Source organism: Coenobita brevimanus, chromosome 42 (assembly GCF_032717465.1).
Source record: "Coenobita brevimanus isolate Jiangsu-jjx chromosome 42, ASM3271746v2, whole genome shotgun sequence".
Lineage (NCBI taxonomy): Eukaryota > Metazoa > Arthropoda > Malacostraca > Decapoda > Coenobitidae > Coenobita > Coenobita brevimanus.
The window spans coordinates 15,056,101-15,079,397 of record NC_136995.1 but is presented as its reverse complement, the minus strand read 5'-3'; positions in this window follow the sequence as shown (position 1 = coordinate 15,079,397).

The window sequence follows — 23,297 nt, the reverse complement described above, 5'->3', positions numbered from 1 at the left end:
TGTATGTTTGTTTAAGCCTTTAATATTACCAATTCTTTTTGGCTCTCTTCTACTAATCGGTGAGGGCTCTGAAGTTATTTCCTCTATAAATTCATTATCAAAGTCTATTCCATTCATGTGTGGGAGTATAGTTATGTTCTCAGTTCTCATGGATCTTAAGCCCAGTAACATATGAGCTTTAATTGCTAAGTTTTCAACGATATAGAACAATGCAGAGAATGGTCTTGTAGTTTCTGTGAAACTGAGATTTAATCTTATCATACCTTTTACTGTAATCTCTTGACCATCTACTGTGTTTAATTCTAAATCAGCTTCATCCAGAAAAGTTACTTTCTTTTTATTTTTAAGAATTCTATTTAGTTCTTCATGTGTTATTAAGTTCACTGGAGAGCCTGTATCTAAAAATAAGGAAACGTTTTGATCCTCACATACAGCTGGTATCAAGATACACTCATTTCCCAACATGCCTCCTATGTGAAGTTTAACCTTGTTCTTTTTTATGTTTGTTCGTTTTTTGTCATGACTTGGTCTTCCCCGATTTGAACATAGACACAATTTTTTCTACTGTTTTGCAATCACTAGTCCAGTGCCCTTGGTATCTATGATGCCTACAGTAAGGACCAAACCCTTGTGTCTTTTGATTATCCTCTTTTGCCTTGATAAAGCATTCATACCTTGTGTGTCCTGGTTTTGCACAGTAATGACACAGAATGGACCTATCCCTTGACTGTGACCTACGAGGTGATTTCCCATAAAAAGTGTTGTTTATAGCGCGAGACCTACTCGGGCTGCGCGAAAACTTATGAAACTGCCTGTAGGAAGGCGTGTGGGAACGAGGTCTAGGCGTCTTTGCTTGTTTGGGCTGCCTCATTTCAGGTCGCGATCGATTTTGTTCTCTGTTTGGGGTCGGTGTTGATGTTTTCACAGCTGATACTGTCTCAGGTACCCTGATTCTACCAGAATGTGCATGTGTGTCGACCACACCTGCTTTACTGCACTGCATCTCTACCTCGTTCATTAAGTCTAGTAAGCACATTCCAGGGATGTACGCGATTGTTTTGGCGATCTTAAGGGTTCTATCAGGTAATTTACACAAGGCAGCTACATAACCAATGATGTCCACGACGAGGTCTGGGGACATCTTTCCATCATCTGTTATCCACTTAGAATTCTCCAGAGTAGCTAATAGGGTTCTCTTGATTGTGGAGACATCAGCAGTTATTTCACTGAGCACATGGTTTGTAGTGTGCTCCCTTACAAGATCTACAATTTTATGTAATTCTGGAATTATACCTGGCAAGAAGTTCATACCTCCAGAAAATTTCTTCAGAAATTCAGTTTTAAATTCATCATATGTCCTAGCACGATGTAGCTTATCGGAGCGCAATAAATTGCTTGCTGGACATCTTTCCTGGCTTATGCAAGATGAAAAAATAGCAATTTTCTCTTGTTCATCTAGTATATGGCGCTTGATGAACATTTGTTCGCACTGACTGATTAATGAAATGACATCAATGCGATCCTTGTCTGTGCCAGAGAATTTTGGGGCAGTCTTATCCTCGTGATACACAAAAACGTGAGGTGTGGTTTTTAGATCAGCAGTATTTGTTTCTTGATTCATCTTTAATGATTGCCCTGTTAATTCAACTTGTACGAGTTTATCGTTATGTGAGGGAATGGTAGAATATGTATGACCGGACCGGTGAACCCTGTTAAGTATATTGGCATACGTATTTAAGGCAGCTGCGAAGTCGATACTCTCAACATCTGAAGGGGTTTCCCACTCATCATCCGAAACTCCCGTATTTGTTTCCTTATCTATAACGTGTGGTGTGGGTTGTACAATGGGTGGGCTGTCTCTTAATTGTGAGTCTGATGTTGTGGCAATTTGTGTGTCATCTGGTATTAACGTGGGTGGTTGCGAAAATATTCCTGTCATTAAGATATGATGTTATGAAATACGCCTCTTGTTTATTTATGTCCTAGCAAACTAGATGATTAAATAAGTTGAATATAGCTAATTTTAGCACTGAGAAGAAATGAGCAAGTATAATTTTACCCACTTGATACAGATCGTAGAGGTGTGTCGTTACAAAAGTCGATCTCGGAAGAAAATACAGGTTTGATTGAAGATCTCTTGATAATTCTAGTGGTGTGTTGATGGACGATATTACTCAGGAAACTCCATGGCCTGGTATTTGTAGTGGTTAACGGCTGTCCCAGGCAAACCTCAACATAGAACGTCGAATTTCCAACTTAACTGTGAAAATAAGTGAATATGAGTAGGAGCTATGTGAATAATGAGTAATGAGTAGTGGGTGAGAAGTGCCTGGTGTCCGTCACACGTTGCTTGGCATGGCAGACTCGCGTTGTGATGTCATCTCAGCACATGGTGACGTCGGCTTCCCACACTGGTAGCTGTGGTGAGTGAATGAGTAGCGATGAGTAACTTGAGTGAAGACGAGTGAGTAAGATGAGTTGTAAATCGTGTCTCACTCTTCGTTTGTTTGTTCCCTTTATTCTATGTGGAAGTTTTCTCTGTCCTTTTCTCTAGTGATTTATTCGGTGTGGGATGAAGACCGCCGCTACTTGTAGGTGCGTGTAGAAGATTATACAGACGACGTAGAGTTGTTAATTGTAGTTGATTGTAGATGGCTGTAGTTGATTGTAGATGGCTGTAGTTGATTGTAGATGGCTGTAGACTTTGTAGAACTGAAGCTAACCTTGTAGTCTCGGTTGCTTTTGTAGAAATTTGCTTTTAATTCGGAGACGATGTCCGCAGATTTGCTGGTTTGTCGTTAAGCTACTTACAAGGCGTCGAGTGATCTCTTGACCTCTGCATCAGCGTAATGATCTGGGAGACGGAGGGGGCAGGAGCTGATATTGTTGGTTGTTGTCAATCTTGATATTTTGTAGGAATTTAATGTTGATTCGTAGACGAGGTTCGTATACGTTCGCACTGACTGATTAATGAAATGACATCAATGCGATCCTTGTCTGTGCCAGAGAATTTTGGGGCAGTCTTATCCTCGTGATACACAAAAACGTGAGGTGTGGTTTTTAGATCAGCAGTATTTGTTTCTTGATTCATCTTTAATGATTGCCCTGTTAATTCAACTTGTACGAGTTTATCGTTATGTGAGGGAATGGTAGAATATGTATGACCGGACCGGTGAACCCTGTTAAGTATATTGGCATACGTATTTAAGGCAGCTGCGAAGTCGATACTCTCAACATCTGAAGGGGTTTCCCACTCATCATCCGAAACTCCCGTATTTGTTTCCTTATCTATAACGTGTGGTGTGGGTTGTACAATGGGTGGGCTGTCTCTTAATTGTGAGTCTGATGTTGTGGCAATTTGTGTGTCATCTGGTATTAACGTGGGTGGTTGCGAAAATATTCCTGTCATTAAGATATGATGTTATGAAATACGCCTCTTGTTTATTTATGTCCTAGCAAACTAGATGATTAAATAAGTTGAATATAGCTAATTTTAGCACTGAGAAGAAATGAGCAAGTATAATTTTACCCACTTGATACAGATCGTAGAGGTGTGTCGTTACAAAAGTCGATCTCGGAAGAAAATACAGGTTTGATTGAAGATCTCTTGATAATTCTAGTGGTGTGTTGATGGACGATATTACTCAGGAAACTCCATGGCCTGGTATTTGTAGTGGTTAACGGCTGTCCCAGGCAAACCTCAACATAGAACGTCGAATTTCCAACTTAACTGTGAAAATAAGTGAATATGAGTAGGAGCTATGTGAATAATGAGTAATGAGTAGTGGGTGAGAAGTGCCTGGTGTCCGTCACACGTTGCTTGGCATGGCAGACTCGCGTTGTGATGTCATCTCAGCACATGGTGACGTCGGCTTCCCACACTGGTAGCTGTGGTGAGTGAATGAGTAGCGATGAGTAACTTGAGTGAAGACGAGTGAGTAAGATGAGTTGTAAATCGTGTCTCACTCTTCGTTTGTTTGTTCCCTTTATTCTATGTGGAAGTTTTCTCTGTCCTTTTCTCTAGTGATTTATTCGGTGTGGGATGAAGACCGCCGCTACTTGTAGGTGCGTGTAGAAGATTATACAGACGACGTAGAGTTGTTAATTGTAGTTGATTGTAGATGGCTGTAGTTGATTGTAGATGGCTGTAGTTGATTGTAGATGGCTGTAGACTTTGTAGAACTGAAGCTAACCTTGTAGTCTCGGTTGCTTTTGTAGAAATTTGCTTTTAATTCGGAGACGATGTCCGCAGATTTGCTGGTTTGTCGTTAAGCTACTTACAAGGCGTCGAGTGATCTCTTGACCTCTGCATCAGCGTAATGATCTGGGAGACGGATGGTGCAGGAGCTGATATTGTTGGTTGTTGTCAATCTTGATATTTTGTAGGAATTTAATGTTGATTCGTAGACGAGGTTCGTATACGTTCGCTGCTACCAAATGTCGTAAAGACTTTGTAGTTAATTGTAGAGAAGTATATTTTAGACTTGTGGTCGAGCGGCTTTTATATCTTGTAGTAGTTTCCCCACCAGATGTCATGTAGTGACGGGAGAGGTAAAGAATAGTATGGGACTATCTTTATTTGTCTTGGAAATATTAAACAGGTATAATAGTATAAGTCCTGGGTAGCTACCTCCCTGTCTCGCTATCTCTCTCTCTCTCTCTGTTCTCAAGCTAATCTCCGTCTCGACCTCTCTATAGGGTCGCTTGTCTCCTTCTAAACTCTCTTTCCTAAAATCTCGTGTAGTAGGGTGTGTGTGTCCCGCACCTTCCTCATGGCAACAGAACCTTCTCACGAGAGGACTGCTGACAGCTAACTGAATCATCTTCTTACTGGCCGCTGTCGTCAGCTTTCCCCCGTGTAAGCGTTTAGCGCTGCTCGCTTCTCGCAAACACAACACCTTCTCATCATTTGACTTCCTGCTTCTATCTGTCTCTCTATCTATCTATTTATCTATCTATCTATTATGTAGTCCTATGTGAAGGAAATAAATATTGGTGGAGTAACAAGTGAGATAAAATCTACGGATAGAGAAAGAATAAAAGAGAATTTACTTCACTCAGGTGAATTTGACGAAGAAAATGATTTGTTAACCCTGCTGGAAACACACAGGGACACCGTAGCCTTGCCCGGAGAACAATTAGGGTGTACTAACTTGATTAATCACATGATTAATGTGCACCCAGAAACACCACCAATTTTCGTACCAGCTTATCGCATACCACACTCCCAACGTACACTTGCTAATCAGTATGTCGATGAAATGTTAAAGCTTGGAATTATTGAGCCTTCAGTTTCTCCGTGGAACGCTCCCCTTTTCTTTGTGCCCAAGAGAAATGGAGAAATGCGTGCGGTAGTAGATTACCGTAAACCAAATAATCACACCATCCCAGACAGATTTCCCATGCCATTGCTAAGTGATGTTCTACAGAATATTGGTCCTGAGAATAATATATTCTCGACCATCGATCTCCTAAACGGATACTATCAGATTCCGGTATCTCAGGAGTCACGTAAATACACTGCCTTTTCAACAAACAGAGGCCATTATCAGTATACAAGAATGCCAATGGGACTGAGGACAGCCCCTGGTACGTTCCAGCGTCTTATGAATTACGTATTGTCCGGAATTTTAGGACAAGGAATATTTGTTTATCTTGACGATATTATTATCGCAACGAAGAATATTAAGGATCATCTCAGGAAATTAGACTTACTCTTACAAAAGCTTAGTGATGCTGGATTAAAAATTAAACTTTCTAAATGCAAATTTTGCTTTAAGGAAATAAATTTCTTAGGCCACAAATTAAGCTCTGATGGTATTCACACCACTGATGACAAAATACAGGCAGTGAGAGATTTTCCTGAACCCACTACGACTGACGAAGTTAGACAATTTTTAGGTCTGGCTGGGTACTATAGGTCCTTCGTACCACAGTTCTCTCATATAGCCTTCCCTCTATTCCAACTACTCAAAAAAGATGCTGTATTCCAATGGGAAGAAGAACAAAAAAGGGCATTTAACAATCTAAAAATTAAACTAACGAATGCACCTTGTTTAGCATATCCAGATTACACGAAATCATTTCTTATTTGTACAGACGCATCAGTTAAAGGATTAGGGGCTGTACTGATGCAGGAAGATAAAAGAGGAAAGAATCAACCAATTGCATTTGCCAGCAGACAAACAAGAGGTGCGGAGAAAAATTATAGCACTACAGACTTAGAGGCACTTGCAGTGATTTTTGCATTACAAAAGTTTCGAGATTTGGTATATGGTTACGAAATCCACTTATTCACCGACCATAAACCACTGGTGGGTATGTTTAAAGAAAAACTCCTTTCTGGGAGGAGAGCAAGATGGAAATGTACAGTTGAAAACTACAATGTACAAATACATTATATACAAGGTAAAATGAATATAGTAGCGGACGCATTATCTAGGAACCCGAACACAATTCAGGTTGCGGCGTTAGATCTCAAAGGAAATATCCCAAACCACGAGGATATCGCAAAGGCACAAAGACTTGACCCAGTATGGTCAAAAGTAATATACAAGTTAGAAAGTGGAGATGACATACAATTACCCAAACTGCATGTCCCACTTGAACAATTCACAATGGTCAATAATACATTATACAAAATTAACTCTAAACAACCAAAACGCCAAAGAAATACTAACCAGTTGGTAGTACCTAATGACATGATACCCCAAGTATTACGAATGATACACGACAGCCCACATGCAGGACACCCTGGAAAGGATAAGACATTCAACCAAGCCCAGCTATTATATTACTGGCCTTCATTACGAAGAGATATACACAATCATATAGACAGATGCGAATCATGTGCGAAACACAAAGGATACCCAATCACACCTGCACCGATGGGTAATTACCCAGTACCACATCAGCCATGGGACGTTGTCGCTGTTGATTTACTCAAGATGCCATTATCATACAATAATAACCTATACTTATTCGTAGCAACGGATCATTTTTCCCGTTATGTCATTTTAGCTCCAATTAAAGATAAGACAGCAGAGACAGTAGCAAAGGCAATAACAGATAATGTAATATGTCGCTTTACTACCCCAAAGGTATTAATAAGTGATAATGGAGGAGAATTTAATTCTGAGATCTTACAAGAAATATGTAAACAATACAACATTAAAAAGGTTAACGTTTTGGCCTATCACCCAGCATCGAATGGGTTGGTAGAGAGACAAAATAAAAAGGTATTAGATGTGCTACGACACATTCTCAGTGAAAATTATGCAAGCTGGGATGATTGGATTCCCAGAGTAGAGGCCTCCATTAATGGGTCTATAAATAAATCCATTGGTGACACACCACATTTCATTATATATGGCACGGATAAAAAATTACCATATGAGCTCCTAGAAGGTGACAGCATGCCTATATACAATTACGATGATTACTCTAAACTCCGTTTACGTGAATTCCAGGACATACACAAAAGAGTGCAAAAACAATTAACGATGTCCAAGGAAGAAATGACGGAGGCATTTAACAAAAAGGCAAAAGATTCACCTATCAGCTTAGGAGACATTGTTTACGGAGTCATTCATACGAGAGACAATAAATTATCCCCTAAATTTGAGGGCCCATACAGAGTAATTAACATAAAGGCAAACAAAGTTTTAATTAAGTCACTTTCAAGTGGCGAGGAAAAACAAGTTCATATTGACCATTTAAAACGAGTTTCAAGGGAATTATCACATAATTATTCAGCCTCGGATACAACCGAACAGGTGAACGTACCTCAAGAAACCAAGCAAGAACACAACAATGATTACAAAAAGAAATTAAGGTCATATACCAAACAATCGAACATAGGTGCAACTATTCCAATGAAATCTACAGTACATCATTTACGAGAATTAAATATCGATTTAAACTCCTTCTATAAATGAAATAACAGCCAACCGTAACGCACATCATCACTATCATCAACCACAGCTTTATAGGAAATTAATAGATTTTTTTTTTTTTTCGGTAGGTTACGATGAAGGGACTTATGCTATGGATTCTCCTATACATAGTAAGGGTATATGCGCACCTAGACCCCAAGCATATAGTACGACAAGGATGCCTCATAGCTCCAACGGCCACGACTACAATCGTCAAGGATGTCATGAGTACTGAAATAAGTCTAGATTACTTGTATGACTTACCTACTTATATAGAAAGACTTGCGACGCCGATGCGAACTCTGGACTTCAAGATAGGGAATTATGTTTCACAATCACATATCACCAAGGAGGTGGATGAAATGGTGAAGTTAGCGAAATGGAAACTAGAACAGGCGAAGTCAACTATGCTCGTCATGATCCAAGATCTCCCATCTTATGGAACAGAGGTGCTGAGCGACAGGAACAACATCACACGTACTCGCCAAAAGCGCGGTTTGTTCGATCTGGGCGGCGCAATTCTTGGGAACATCTTTGGATTGGCTACAGAGGATGACCTTAAAGAAATAAACAAAAAATTTAATAAGATAGCTCAGGTACTAACATACCAAGATAAATTCATCACAGGACAGAACTCAGCAATGAAAACAATTGTGAAAAATCTGAAACAAGCAGAAAACGTAGCTCTCGAGAGTATAGATAAAATAAATAACTTGGAGGGTAACGTTACCCTTTTCCAGCACTTCTCCATCATCACAGAACATATTGACACGATTCTACTACAATTAGAGAACACTAGAGATCATTTCAGGGCACTTATGCAAGGAATTTCGAATGCTGGTGATGGCAAGATCACAAATGACTTACTCCCAGTTCATGAGCTACGTCAGATAGTTAGTCAAGGCATACATAAACATAAATTGAAGCCATTGTTCCGCAGTAGGGAATTTATGCAATATTACCCGTACTTGGAAGCAACACTAACACCAACATCAGTGATAGTTCATGTACCATTCATCACGGAAGACCTGTTCACAGTATACCAAATACACCCCTTCCCCTATAGAAACAACAACACTTTAGTCATCATCAACATCAACACAGACACCGAACTCATCATGGTCTCCAAGAGACGAGACACTGTCACTTTCGCAAGTGAGTCAACGATTGAGCGAAAGTGCCGCACATCCTTACATGCTGTTCATCTTTGTCCTGCGTACATTTTCACGTTTCAGCCTACTGATACGGTCCCTTGTGAAATGGCTATCATCAGCAATAACAATATTCATCATCATTGCAACTTCACTTTTGCTCCAGATAAACTTGTACACCATCAACGCATTGGACACTCGCAGTTTTTTTATTTCCCTCATAACACATCAGTTTACATAGTCTGTCCAGATATACCACCATCTCATACATCAGCCTCAGGATTATACATAGCACCAGACTACTGTGCGGTATTTACACCATCCATGTCTACTTTTTCCACCATCAATCACTACGCCATCCTCAATCATACACACAAACATTTCCACCCACTGCCTGATATGGACTTAAACATGAGCACAAGTATTAAGCTGACTTCACCTAAGTTTGAAACTATGCAGCTGATCAATGAAACAATGAAGCCCTGGGAAGATTTGAGTTTGAGTATGTTCAACCCATATTATGTGTATAGCCAAGCACCTTCTGTCTTCATAATTATCTGCATTGTGGTTGCAGTATTGCTGTTGGCCATGCACAGAATGCATGCAAGAATTGCTAATTTGGAGTCATTGTTTAGTGGGGGGAGAGTTAACATCACAGTTAACCACCCTGAATGAAGTGTATATATTTTGTATATAGTATTAATTATATATATATAAAAAAAAAAAATAATAATAATAATAATAATAACACAAAGAAGAATGACCCATATATGGCAGACCAGTACCATTATCTTTAAATGAAATATTAGTAACTCTTACAATATTCTTAATTTTAAACTATTTTTATTCTTGCATGTATGCAATTCACTATAATAACCCAAGTACATACTGTATTACAGTTAAATAATTTACTTTAATGCATTTATTCCAATATGTATTCAACTTATTTAAAATGTAATATTACTGAATAATCACTATTTACTATGCATAATATATGTATACAATATTCATACAATTATGTTACTTTACAATATTATGTATTTCACTTAATTAGCTTATAAGTTCATTATAATGTGTATGTAGTATGTATTAATATATTATAACTATTAAATGTCGATGGTACGTCATTTTCGCGCGGCCGAGCAAATATAGGACTACATAATAGATAGATAGATAAATAGATAGATAGAGAGACAGATAGAAGCAGGAAGTCAAATGATGAGAAGGTGTTGTGTTTGCGAGAAGCGAGCAGCGCTAAACGCTTACACGGGGGAAAGCTGACGACAGCGGCCAGTAAGAAGATGATTCAGTTAGCTGTCAGCAGTCCTCTCGTGAGAAGGTTCTGTTGCCATGAGGAAGGTGCGGGACACACACACCCTACTACACGAGATTTTAGGAAAGAGAGTTTAGAAGGAGACAAGCGACCCTATAGAGAGGTCGAGACGGAGATTAGCTTGAGAACAGAGAGAGAGAGAGAGAGATAGCGAGACAGGGAGGTAGCTACCCAGGACTTATACTATTATACCTGTTTAATATTTCCAAGACAAATAAAGATAGTCCCATACTATTCTTTACCTCTCCCGTCACTACATGACATCTGGTGGGGAAACTACTACAAGATATAAAAGCCGCTCGACCACAAGTCTAAAATATACTTCTCTACAATTAACTACAAAGTCTTTACGACATACCCGACCATGCGTATACCCTGAGATATGAGAGAGAGAGAGAGAGAGAGAGAGAGAGAGAGAGAGGAAAAAAGAGAAAATCAGTGCCACCTGCGTCAATCACCCACAATTATTTTCCAGATCCAGATGGAAAAAAGCTTGAGGTGATTTTTTTTTTTTTTTTATGGCGTCTGTACAGTATGGTTAAAAAACAAACAAGACACAAAAATAGGAGAAATTGGGTGAGAAACAGTGTGATAAAAAAAAAGACAAAGCAGGAAAATTCGAGTGTGGTACAACCTGACTCAAAAAATTAATTTAAAAAATAGAATTGGGGCGATACAGTAAGGCTCAAAAAATAATAAATAAATATAATCTAGGTGAGACAGTGTGATAAAAAATGAGAAAAGGACAAAGTAGTAGGAAAGTTTGAGTGAGATACAGCATGACTCAAAAAATTAATAAAAAAATAGAATTGGGGCAATACAGTATGACTCAAAAATAATAAAAAATAAAATTGAGGTGAGATACAGTGTGGTAGAAAAAAGAAAATAAAGACAGACTAGTAGGAAAATTCGAGAGGTACAGCATGACCCAAAAAATAATAAAAAAATAGAATTGAGGTGATACAGTATGATTCAAAAACAAAGAATAGATACAAGAACAGACCTGCCAGATACACAGTACACGAGGCGACGATAGATAATTATTCTTAGATAGATACATAGGTAGATAGATAGATGGATAAATACTTTCTGGAAATAGGACAGCACATGAGGCGTCGATAGATAATTATTCTTAGATAAATAGATAGATAGATACTTGCTGGAAATAGACGGACTTAATAGGAAAGGTAATTTTTTGCTCTTTACCTGTGCATTATTACCTGTGTGGCTAATTGGCAGGTGTGGAAGACAGGTGTGTGCTTACTCTCAACCTGTTGTTTCTCTCTCTCTCTCTCTCTCTCTCTCTCCCCATCTTTTTCTTCTTCCTATCTTTATTATTATTATTATTATTATTATTATTATTACTATTACTATTATTACACTACTACCACTACTACTACTGCTGCTACTGTTACTACCACTACCACCACCCCCGCCACCACACCCTCACCCCCCCCAACCACCACCACTACTACCACTACTACTACTACTACCACCACCACCACCACCACCACTACTACTACTACTACTACTACTACTACTACTACTACTACTACTACTGAATAATAACGGAAGAAGAATTAAATTGAATTGTGATCCAAAATAGAGAATGATTAGCCCAAGCCGAAATCTTGAGACCATATGAAGACACGGTGAGGAGAGGAAGAAAAAACTGATATGAAATTGAGATGGAGGAAGAAGCGAAGGAAGGAGGAAGTGAGGAGGAAGGAAGGAACGAAAAGAGAGGACGAAGGACGGAAGGGAGAAATTGAGGAGGAAGGAAGAAGTGAGGTGGATGGAAAGAAGGGAGAAGAGAGGAGGGATGGGAGAAAAAGGGAAGGAAGGAAGGGAGAAAGAGAGAAGGAAGGAAAGAAGGGAGAAGAGTGGAGGAAGGATGGGAGAAGAAAGGAAGGGAGAAAAGAGAGGAGAAAGGATTGTTGGAAGGGAGAAATAGAGAGGGAAGGAAGGGAGAAAGAGAGAAGGAAAGAAAGAGAGGAAATGAGAGGAGGATGGATGGAAGGGAGAAAAAGAGAAGGAAGTAAGGAAGAGAGAAAAAGAGAAGGAATGAAGAGGAAGGCGACAGCACAAAAAAGTATTGTAAAGAAAAAAATGCAGAAAAAAAAGCGAAATCAATCATTGGGAAAACATATATAAGAAAAATTATCGAAGAAAATGCTTGAATATATGAAGACAAAATTATTTACCCTTTCTGATTAAAAAGGAAATGGATGAGTGAGAAAATGCTATGTAAAAAGAAAATTGCTGGAAGTAAGCAGAAAAAGCTAGCTCTAAATGGTGATCAAAACAGGACTTGTGAGGCAGAGAGAGAGAGAGAGGAAACGCGAAAATATGACGCATAGCGAGAGAGAGAGAGAGAGAGAGAGAGAGAGAGAGGAAACGCAAAAATGAATGTGACGCATAGCGAGAGAGAGGGGAGGAGGTGAAGGAATAAGAGGAGGAGGAAAGGAAGAGAAAAAGTAAATGCAAAGGAAGGAAGGAAATAGGGAATGAAGGAAGAAATCTTAAGACGATGTATAAAGGAAGGAGAGGGAAGAGAGAAAGGTAGAAGGATGGATAAAGGACGAAAAACAAGGAAAGGAAGAAAATACAGTGAGGAAGATTAAAGAAAAAAAGAGGAGGAATTGGAGAGAACGGGAAAATTAATGTGATGGAGAGAAGAAATGGAAGGAGAGAGAGGAAGGAGGAAATGAGGAGGAAGGAGGGAACGCAGGGACGAGAGGTGGATAGTTGAGAGAAGAGAGAGGGAGGATGGAGGAAACGAGGAAGAAGGAAACGGAAGGACACAGAATATATGAGAAAGGGGAAAGGGAAGGAGGAAATGAACGAAGAAAAAGGAATAAGAGAAAAAAAATTAGGAATCAAATTTTGCTGAGAGAGAGAGAGAGAGAGAGAGAACCCGCCATAAAATGTCCTGCAGGCCACCATCGTCCCTTAGGTGGATAGGGGAGGGACTTGAGGGACGTTTGTATAATCAGACAGCGGAAGCAACCAATTATATCAGAGCCACCTCGAGAAGGCGTCCCTCCACCATCACTTTCTAGGGTTAAAATATATTGAAATTGTACGATTTCTTACTCTTCCCAGTAATATCTCTGTAAACTCTTCTTTATTATCACAACAAATGACTTATTAGCTAATTTTGTTAATAGAGTAATTAGGTTGGTTATTAATTACGGTATTGTGGGTAAATATAAGATATAGCTATTCAAATTGTGCGTTTTCGAACCCCTCTTGCTCTCCTTCATTCTTCTCTGAATTCACTAAGGTATTTTCCCACCCATATTTAGCCCATCTCTTGTAACAGAAGTAATGGATGGCGTTATGTAGGTATACTGTGGCTAGTGTGACAATGGATAGATGCCCAGTGGATTATTCTGGAATATTCTTTGGTATGTTGTTGCTTGCAGCGGGGATAGGCAGTGTCCCGGATGTGGATTTGGCTGGTGCTTGCCTTTAACCTGCGTGTTTATATTTTACTACATTTAGGTCCACTGGTCGCCAGTTCTCTGTGGTAATGTATAAAACCATACATTATAACGCCTTTGTGTGTGATATTGAAAAAATTTAACTGTAATTAGGAATAAATACTGACGTTTGGAAATATGAGCAGCGGAAACGGACATGCATAACTTTGCTCACTTGATTGAAAATATCGCGTCGCCTGTGAGAGCATGGAGGTAGCGGTGCGAGTGTTGCTTCATGAAATTTGCGTTTTCCCGCCGTGATAGCCTGACTTCCTGCGTTATTAGTGCTATCAGCTTTGTCTACGAGGTGTTGTGAGTCGTTAATGAGGTGGCAGAACGCAGTGGACGGGGGAAGTAAAGCGGATACGTGAGTGAAATGCGGATGACGCTTCGTGGTAACTCCGTGCGCTAGGTAAGTCCGTGTTTTAGCCCCCCCCCCCCTTTTTTGGACCATGTTTCATTTTGTAAGTTATTTTGGTATGTTAAATTAGCTCTCAAATTCATCAACTGTATAGAGACGTGATATTTAGTTCGTGCATTCATTATTAACGCAGTCTTGTTTCTGTATCGTGGTTTGTTGTGCTAGACTTTTAAATGTGTTGACAGGACCATGTGCTGAGCCAACACACGTGACCCTTTCCTTTGATACCTGTTTTATTATTATTCGTCAGTATGAATATTTGCACCATAATTTCACCTTTACCATACAAGCTAGTGGTATTGTGACCATAGCCCTTATCAACACACGTGGGCTGTGGTATTTAAATTGGTAGTAATTGTGGTATTTAAATGGTTGTAAACACTAGTACTTTTAATTCATTCAGCCCTGACTCGATTGTTATTTTACTCTTGCTTTCTCCTGGTAGTTTTATTTTGCTGAGCGGAATTTTCACGAATTAAAAGAGCGATATAAATTTCATTAATCAAAAGCACAATAATTATTTACAGTACTAAATTGAATAAAATCACCAGGAAGTAGATTGAATAAACCATAAACATAATCATACTGAAGGGGTTAAAATTACAGGGGAATATATTTTAATTATTTTTTTTTTTTTCAGTCAGTTTATCTATTGCCAGACGCCGTAATCCCGTAAGGGGTGGTCATTTGACTTTGAGTTATTTGTTTTACAGGGAGGGGCACTAACCCTCCACCAACCCACTTGTTGACACGTAGTGAGCACGTTTGGTTTGGTTATGTGGTTACCACCCAGCGTTGTAAGTGGTTTCTTGGCTTACATGAAACCATTTGGCTTGTCACTAGATGTAAAGCCACCTGTAAGGGAAAGAAAAGCAATAAGATGTGACAGGAAAGATGGGAGAAATAGGAAGAGAGGAGGGCAGGCACAGAAAAAGAATGATAAAGGCTAAGGAAGAAGTAGGCAGCACTACATCAAGTGAGTGGATGATGGTCGCCACCACCTACCACAAAGTCAGTTTATGCTGTTAAATTTAGTGAAAAGTGGGGTTAGGACGGTGGTGTTGATTGTTGATAATGGTACAAAAATGTTGTTTTTTTTATTTCCCACTCAATTTACATATTGGGAAAATTTGAAAGAGTTAGGATGATGAATGTTGGTGGTAGTGGTACTTTTTCCAGTTTTAGCATTTTATGTTCATAAGTTTGGCAGAATTAAAATTTAGTTTCAATTGTTATTAGAGGGATGGGCAGCATACAGACGGGTTCTGTTGTACGAACATCAGCCACATAAAGAAGCCGATGATACGAGAAGGGCCAATTTAGACCACAAGTCATTGATGTGATCATGATTAGTTAACCTAATCTTATTTTTCCCCATGAGTTACATACTCCATTAAACAAGAGTTCACTGTGTTTATGAGTTTTTGGTATCCAAACAGTTCTCTGTTAACATATCCCACTCATATAACAGGACCCGCCTGTTCTGTACACGCAGTTGTAACATTAGTGTAAGACAGCACGTTGTTTTAAACTTGACGGCACAAAATATTTCATCATTATCATAGTCCCGACATTCTGAATGTGTTAGGCCACAAATGAAAAGGAAAAAAAAAATTGATGTAAAATTCAAAGTTCAGTTTATTAACTTGCTTATGTTAGTATAGTAGCTACCTGTGTCAGAATGCCCTCATAAAAACTAACCCATCTTAACTTTGGGTTTGAATATTTGCTTAAGGAGATAATCTTTCATAGGATAGGTTAGTTTTTCTTTGTAGAAAAGTGACCCAGGGTCAATTTTCTACATGGAAAAGTAACCCAGGACCATTTTGCCATGTAGAGAAGTGGCATGGGATCAGTTTTTTTTATCAAGAGATAATTACGGTATGTATACTGTACACTGTGTCCAAAATACACCCTTGGCATTAGGTTGGCGCAATGTTGCTAAAAACGTATGGTAAGCTTAATATCAAACTTGATACAAGTTTTAGACCTACAAATTGGGTGTAGGATATCTTTTAGGTAAATAAATCTGGCTTATGTAAAAGCTTGATCTGAGCTCATTTCCAAAGTGCATCTTACTGCTAGGATGGCACATTCTGTTAATAGTGCGTCTTTCCACCATGATGACACATTTACTGCAAAGAAAAATAAACATATTTGAAGAACTTAGAGTTGAATAGTTGTCTTAACTACATCTTGGTCCAAGGATTGTGCCTTCTCTGTCTTAAAAATAGACTATGAACCCCTATCTAAAAAGCTAAAACCTATAAACACTTCTGCTAAACGACTTTGTCGAGAAAGAAATCATAAGTAGGTTACAACATTACCTGTGTGATTTTGTTTTCTTCACAAAGAATATTAAGAATTAGCTTGACCATACCAGTGAATGGCATAGTTGTGGAGCATCCAACATGGTGTTCAAATGGCAAAGGTATAAAATGAAAAGAAACTGAAGCAAAATACAAATCTGACTCTAAATGAACTTTCCGCTCTTGTCTACAAAACCACCCAGTTCCGCTTTGGCTATATAAACATTAAAATGTTTTCACAAGCTAAACACAAAAAATAGTAAAAGAAAAATGTGTGAGAAAAAAAAACATCTGTACTCTTTTGAAAGGGTTATCCCCAGACTCTGGTGTCATGAGTAAACTTTGGCACCAGGAAATTGAATACAGTACTTGGTGTCTTGTGTAGGCCTACACCCTGATGACTCCAGGGATGAAGGATAGGTAAGCATGGTGACGGGTGCACCTTGGCGTCTGGATGATGCTTTCTTGGCAATTATTTAAGCTTATGCCTTGAAGGCGTCAGGATGATGCTTTCTTGATAATTATTTAAGCTTATGCCTTGAAGTCGAATAAGTCTCAGGACTACACCTGGAGAGCAGCATGTGTTCCTCGAAAAATGTGTGCCATACGCTGAAAAACATGTTGCCGAGCAGGTGTTCAGAGTATATCTTGCCAGTAGGATGATGCATTCTGGATGTCAGTTGTATGTCTTTGTGCCAAGATGGTATATTATCTGAACAAAGAAAAACATATTGTAAGAACTATGAGCTGAATAGTTGCCATCACTACACTTTGACTCAAGGATGATACTATCTTATTTTTTAACTAATGTTTTGTACGCCTAAAGTGCACAGTGACAAGTGTAATGGCTTCCTGTAAGTCAGGAAACCATTTACAATGCTGGGTGGCAACCAATAACCAACCCACATTTTCCCTGTGTGTCAGTAAGTGGGTTGGGAAAGGGTTAGTGCCCATCCCCGTAGAACAACTACCATAACTCAAAGACAAACAGCCACCCCTTACCGGATTATGGCGTCTGGCTATAGATAGAAATGATTCGAGATCAGTGTTCCATAAAGAGAAATGTCTGGATCAGTTTTCAAGGTTATATAGAAAAATTATTCAGAACCAGTTTTCTATACAGTATAGAGAAGTGGCTTGGGATCAGTTTTCTATACAGTATAGGACAATTATTCAGAATCAGTTTTTTCTAGAGAAGTGACTTGGGATCAATTTTCTGAATAGAGAAGTGACTTGGAATCAATTTTCTATGTAGAGAAGTGACATGGAATCAATTTTCTATGTAGAGAAGTGACTGGGGATCAATTTTCTATGTAGAGAAGTGACTGGGGATCAATTTTCTTTGTAGAGAAGTGATTTGGGATCCATTTTCTAGATAGAGAAATGACTCGGGATCAATTTTCTGTATGTAGAAGTGACGTAGGATCATGTTTCTATATCAAAAAGTGGTCCGAGGTGAGTTTTCTATATACGGTACTGTAGAAAAGTGACTCAGAATAAATTTTCTAGTATAGAAGAGTGACTCAAGATCAATTTTCCCCTTAGCACAGTGTCCTGGTGTCATTTTCTCTTTAGAAATGTGAACTGAGGTAAGTTTTCTTCATACAAAAGTGACAGAGGGTCAGTTTTCCGTTGTTGGATTTCTGTGATGTCAGATCATACTTTATTAGAAGATAGTTCTTATATTTGAAAACTTGTAACTATGTCCTGTATGGTACTTTGTGTATGTATTTCTGTAGGTCTGTTTAACCTGCAAATGCCGGGCAATATTTAACGAAGTTGTCACCTCGCTACGGGCAGTTTTTCGGAAAACGCAGAAAATTGCATGTTTCTGAACCTTAATATCTCAGAAACTGTAGCACTTAGGAGAAAGAATTAATGACCATTTTACTCAACAGCTTTTCCTCTTCCGAATGAAAGTATCCCCAGATCTCTGGGTCTTTGTGTTGGTGAGTAATGACATGGGGAAGAAAACTAATTTTTGCTGCGAGAGCGGCGTGAGAGCGGGACGTGTTCGTGCGAGGTGCCGACTATGGCTTTGCTTTCAGCGTGATAACTTACTCCACTACTAGATAAAGTAGACACTGTTGCATCCAAGGCATGCCTTATGGCACTATCACTGAGCCATTTTCTAGTATCTTTGGAAAGAGGCGTGGCAGGGGTTGATGACACAATTGTCTATAGGCGGTGTGGACAGAATCAAAGAGGAACCTGAATAAAAGCATTGTACACCTGGCAGAGGCAAGGGACAGACTGACTCTCACCTGTGTGGTATAGAGGGACTCCCACTCCCTACCTTTTGGTGACGAGATGAAATGGCGGCCATTTCATACTGTGGCGGGAAGACTATCTATCTATTGCCAGACGCCTCAATCCGGTTTGGGGTGGCCACAAACAAATCGCCTCCACGTCGTCCTGTCCCCCGCCATTTCACTGCCCTGCTCCCAACTCACAGCCCCCTCTCTCATATACCTCTCCACCCCATCCCTTCATCTCATCCTCAGCCTCCCCCTCCCTCTCCCCCCCTCCACCTCGTCCACATACACTCTCTTCGTCAGTCTCTCACCCTCCATCCTCTCCACATGGCCAAGCCACCTCAGTGTGTTCCTCATAACGCTTCCTATCACATCCACATCGACACCACAACGCTCCTTTATATCCTCATTCGTCAGCCTGTCTCTCCATGTGACTCCACAGGCACCTCTTAAATAACTCATTTCCACTGCTCTCACTCTTGACTTGTGTCCTTCCAACAACGTCCAAGCTTCACTTCCATACATTAGAGTTGGTATCACAATATTGTCATGTAGTAACTTTTTCACTTGCATGCTCACTTCCCTGTTTCTTATCACTGCTTTCAAAGAACCAGCAACCTTTCTTCCCTGCTGTACCCTTTCAAGCACTTCACCCTTCAAGACACTTGCATGTATATCCGTTACCCGGCAGCCTCATAGCAGCCTGATTGTTACGTGTAGGCAATACATGTTACCTGGTGGATGGGGGTTAATTGTATCTTGGTGGCAGGGAATAAGAGTATAATTTTAAAGCTTGCAAGATTATTATACATTTCTGTACTTCATTACAGAGAATATGAAAATGAATGCAAGCTCTATACTCTTCTCACTTAAACTTGGCATACAATTGCCTTTCATGAATGCAGAGCTGTATCAATAGTTTGACACTATAAAATGGTGCTAGTCACAATGTAATGCTGTGGAAAGGATGTAGAACCATAATATTGTCTTTTTTCTGCCATTGAGCTGCCGGTATTGAAATAAGCATTAAGAAAATGAAGGTCTAGGCCAAGTCAAGGTGAAAGGATTGTAGTACCAATGACACAGAATTATTAATTTAATTCTTTTGAATTTCGAGGTGATAGGATGGAATGAGGGACAAGGGTTTGAGAGTAAACAAGGTTAAAACAAAAGTTATGATTATTTTGGGCAGGTGGCTGTACTGTCAAAGCAGAGGGAGTGTGGTTATGCACAGTTTGCCACAAGGGAGTGGGAAGTAACTCCATTTTGTGCATTGTTTGTGATTAAGTGGGTGCATAAGAGATGTAGTGGAATGAAGAGGTAGGCTCTAAAATAATGCTGATTTTGATTGTGCAGTATGTAAGGGAGAGCATACAGAAGTAGAGAGGCTGAAATGGTTAATCTTGCTGTAGTCTCATGAGTGTGTGTAGTCCGGGCTAGAAATCATTAGACCTTCTCTTTTAACATATAGTAGTTTTCATTAGTTTTTTTTTTTTTTTTTTTGTGCTGAATCCACATATGATGAGTGCCAGACGTAAAACTTTGAGCGTTATTGTAAAGACACAAAAATCCAAAATTACTGCTAGGAATCCTATGATATGCTGAGAATGAATTTAAATGGTTATTAACCCTTTAACCGCGGGCATTGTTTTGACCCAACTGGCCCCCCACCACAGGGGTTCCACCCAAAATGTAAACAAACTTTAAACCTTTATAACTCTGCACAGAATAAAACTAGAGCTAAAAATAAGGTACCATTAGAAAGTACTAACCTTCCGCTTTGCAATGATGTAGCTTTCATGATTTCGTTGATTATCACTGGACGGGCAGTGCCATTAGAAGTGAGCGATCTAAAATCACTATTTTTCGTCCAACACACCATTACCAAATGCCAACCACACTCTGATAATAATACTGTAGACATATATGAACACTGCACATACGATAAACACCCACTCTGTGTTCACTGAGGCAGGTAAAAGGCACTGTAATTGCCCGCACTTCACTACCACATCAACGCCATTGTCACTCACAAAGCTGGACAGATACTGATGCGTGTTTGGGCAGGGGTGGGGGGGGGAGCCCGGGGGGAGGGAGGTGGGGGTCGGCTGGAGTGAAAGAACTTAATAGCTACTCTCCCTTGAAACAATTGGCGCGCGGTAAAAACGTGCGGTATTCAAAATATTCACAAACATTCCAGAATGACACCCGCGGTTTGGTCCAGTTTTTGCAATGTCATTCTGGAATGACACCCGCGGTTAAGGGGTTAAAGGTGTAAAATATGTTATCTTTGATATTTTTGTTAACAAAACAGTCAGATAATATTACTAGAAATATGGTAATAATGATTTATTCATACATGAAAAAAGTACACAAAAACTTTATATCATAATGGTATCATATGATGGGTTATGAGTGTTCAGTTCTAGAAATCAGTTCAAGAAATTAATTCTGACAAAGTATAATGTTTATAATAATATATTCACACAGTATTTATTCAGACTCATCGCCACTGCAGTCACTGTTGTCCATGTTCAGTTTGAATGGGTTTTGACAGCTTGCTTAGCCCCTGCATGTGCAGAAGTCTGAGCACGGAAGTATAATTATTGTATATGGACAGTGTGTCGTTTTGCAGCCACTTTTGCAGCCACAGTTGACGAGATTAAGCACTTCATAAGGTGCAGCTAACTGGCCAGGCAGAACATACTTTGGTTGCAGTTCTTGTCCATTCATTTCCCAGCCATGCTGCAGAGGGTCCAAGTCGGGCGGTGAAACTATGCCTGCTGATTTCCACAAAGCTGTTTGGAAATGGGCTCACTCACAGTGTAGCTTAGGCTAAATGCACCTTGAGTAGGTGGAAGGCTGCTCAACTTTGGTGGTTGTGTTACCCTGCTGGCTTTTGGCATTAAGATATTCATTGAGCTTCATTATTGTGTGAAGTTCCTGACTGACCAGTATTGGATGCAAAAGTCCCTCTACAACAAGGCGCCGCAGTGCTCTTACATTTGGGGGGAACTTACTACCAGCAAGCAGTTTAGGCACTCAAGCAAATGTAGAATGGCTTCAAGGCCACTTTCTGCCATCAGTACACCCACAGCACCTACAAAGCTCATTAGCATGTGCATACCGCCAAGCCTTGGGATAAATTTACTGAAGGGGTTGCGGTCCACCCAGGTTATGCTGACAGCCACGTGATAGAGCTGCTGATCAGTGGTTAATATGGGCCATTTTTGTCCAGTTAATGATGTGAGGTGTTGACTTTTAACCATACCAGTTATCATAGTGTCTGGTTCAGATGGTGTCATGTCCAAAGAAGGTGCATAAGTAATGCTTGTTTTTTTGGCTAGGTTGTTGACCTCTTTCCCTAGCACGTTTTGTATTGACACCACTGTAATCAGGACACAGGCTGTCAGTTGTAACTTGCTTGAAGAGGTCCATATCTTCATCCACAGCTCTGTTTAGAGACACCTGCCTGCTGGCCAAAAGGCAAGAGTAGGAACAACCTTAAATCTGTATTGCTCTGGCATTTCAGGCTTCTTGCTTCCATGTGGCCTTTGTTTCATCCCATTTAAGGCGCTTAGTTGTGGGAATGTCAGGCATACCATGGGTCTGATCAGGCTTTGACATCCCATTCTGGGTTATGATCATAGCCAACCCATGGGTTGCTTTCTGTCCATTTTGGGAGGAAATGTGTGTATCAAAGTTGTCAGCAACAACTTGGACCAGTCCATTTGTACTGTCATATTGTGCTAGTCCTCAAGGAGCTTTGGCCATTGAACTGGCAGCTGAAATTCTGAAGTGCCAAAGTTCATTGTAAGAAGGTGTAACACCAGAATTATGATATTGGTCAACTAGCTTTTGGTGTTGGTTCAACAGTACACTCAAAGATATCTGTAGGCATGTTGCTTGACCAGTCACAAGTGTTGCGAATCATTGCTGATTTCAATGTGCAATCAAGCTTAGGTGATATTGCCGCAAGAATTGACAAGAGCATTTGGCTACAATCACTAGTAACATTGGACATTGATATGCGGGTGTAATATTATCTGACTTTGATATGCGGGTGTAATAAGATTTCGTATTAGGTTTCTGGCATTCTGCTCTGATGGTTTTGGCCAAACTTGAGATGACTCATACATTGCATTGATTCTCAGTGTCATCTACAATATGAAGTTGATTTGCTGCTTTACCCCGGAACACCAAGATTGATGCCACACCAGGAGAGGACAAAATAATCAGTTCAGGATGCAGTTTCTTGCTGACAGGCTTGAAGAGGGAATGCCGAGTGCTATGTTCCTCCTGGTTCAGTAAACAAATTATACAGAGCAACACCACTCCAAATGCATTCTTTGTTTGTGACAATTTGTTTGACCAAATTGTCAAGTGCACTGTCACCTGCATTAGAAGTG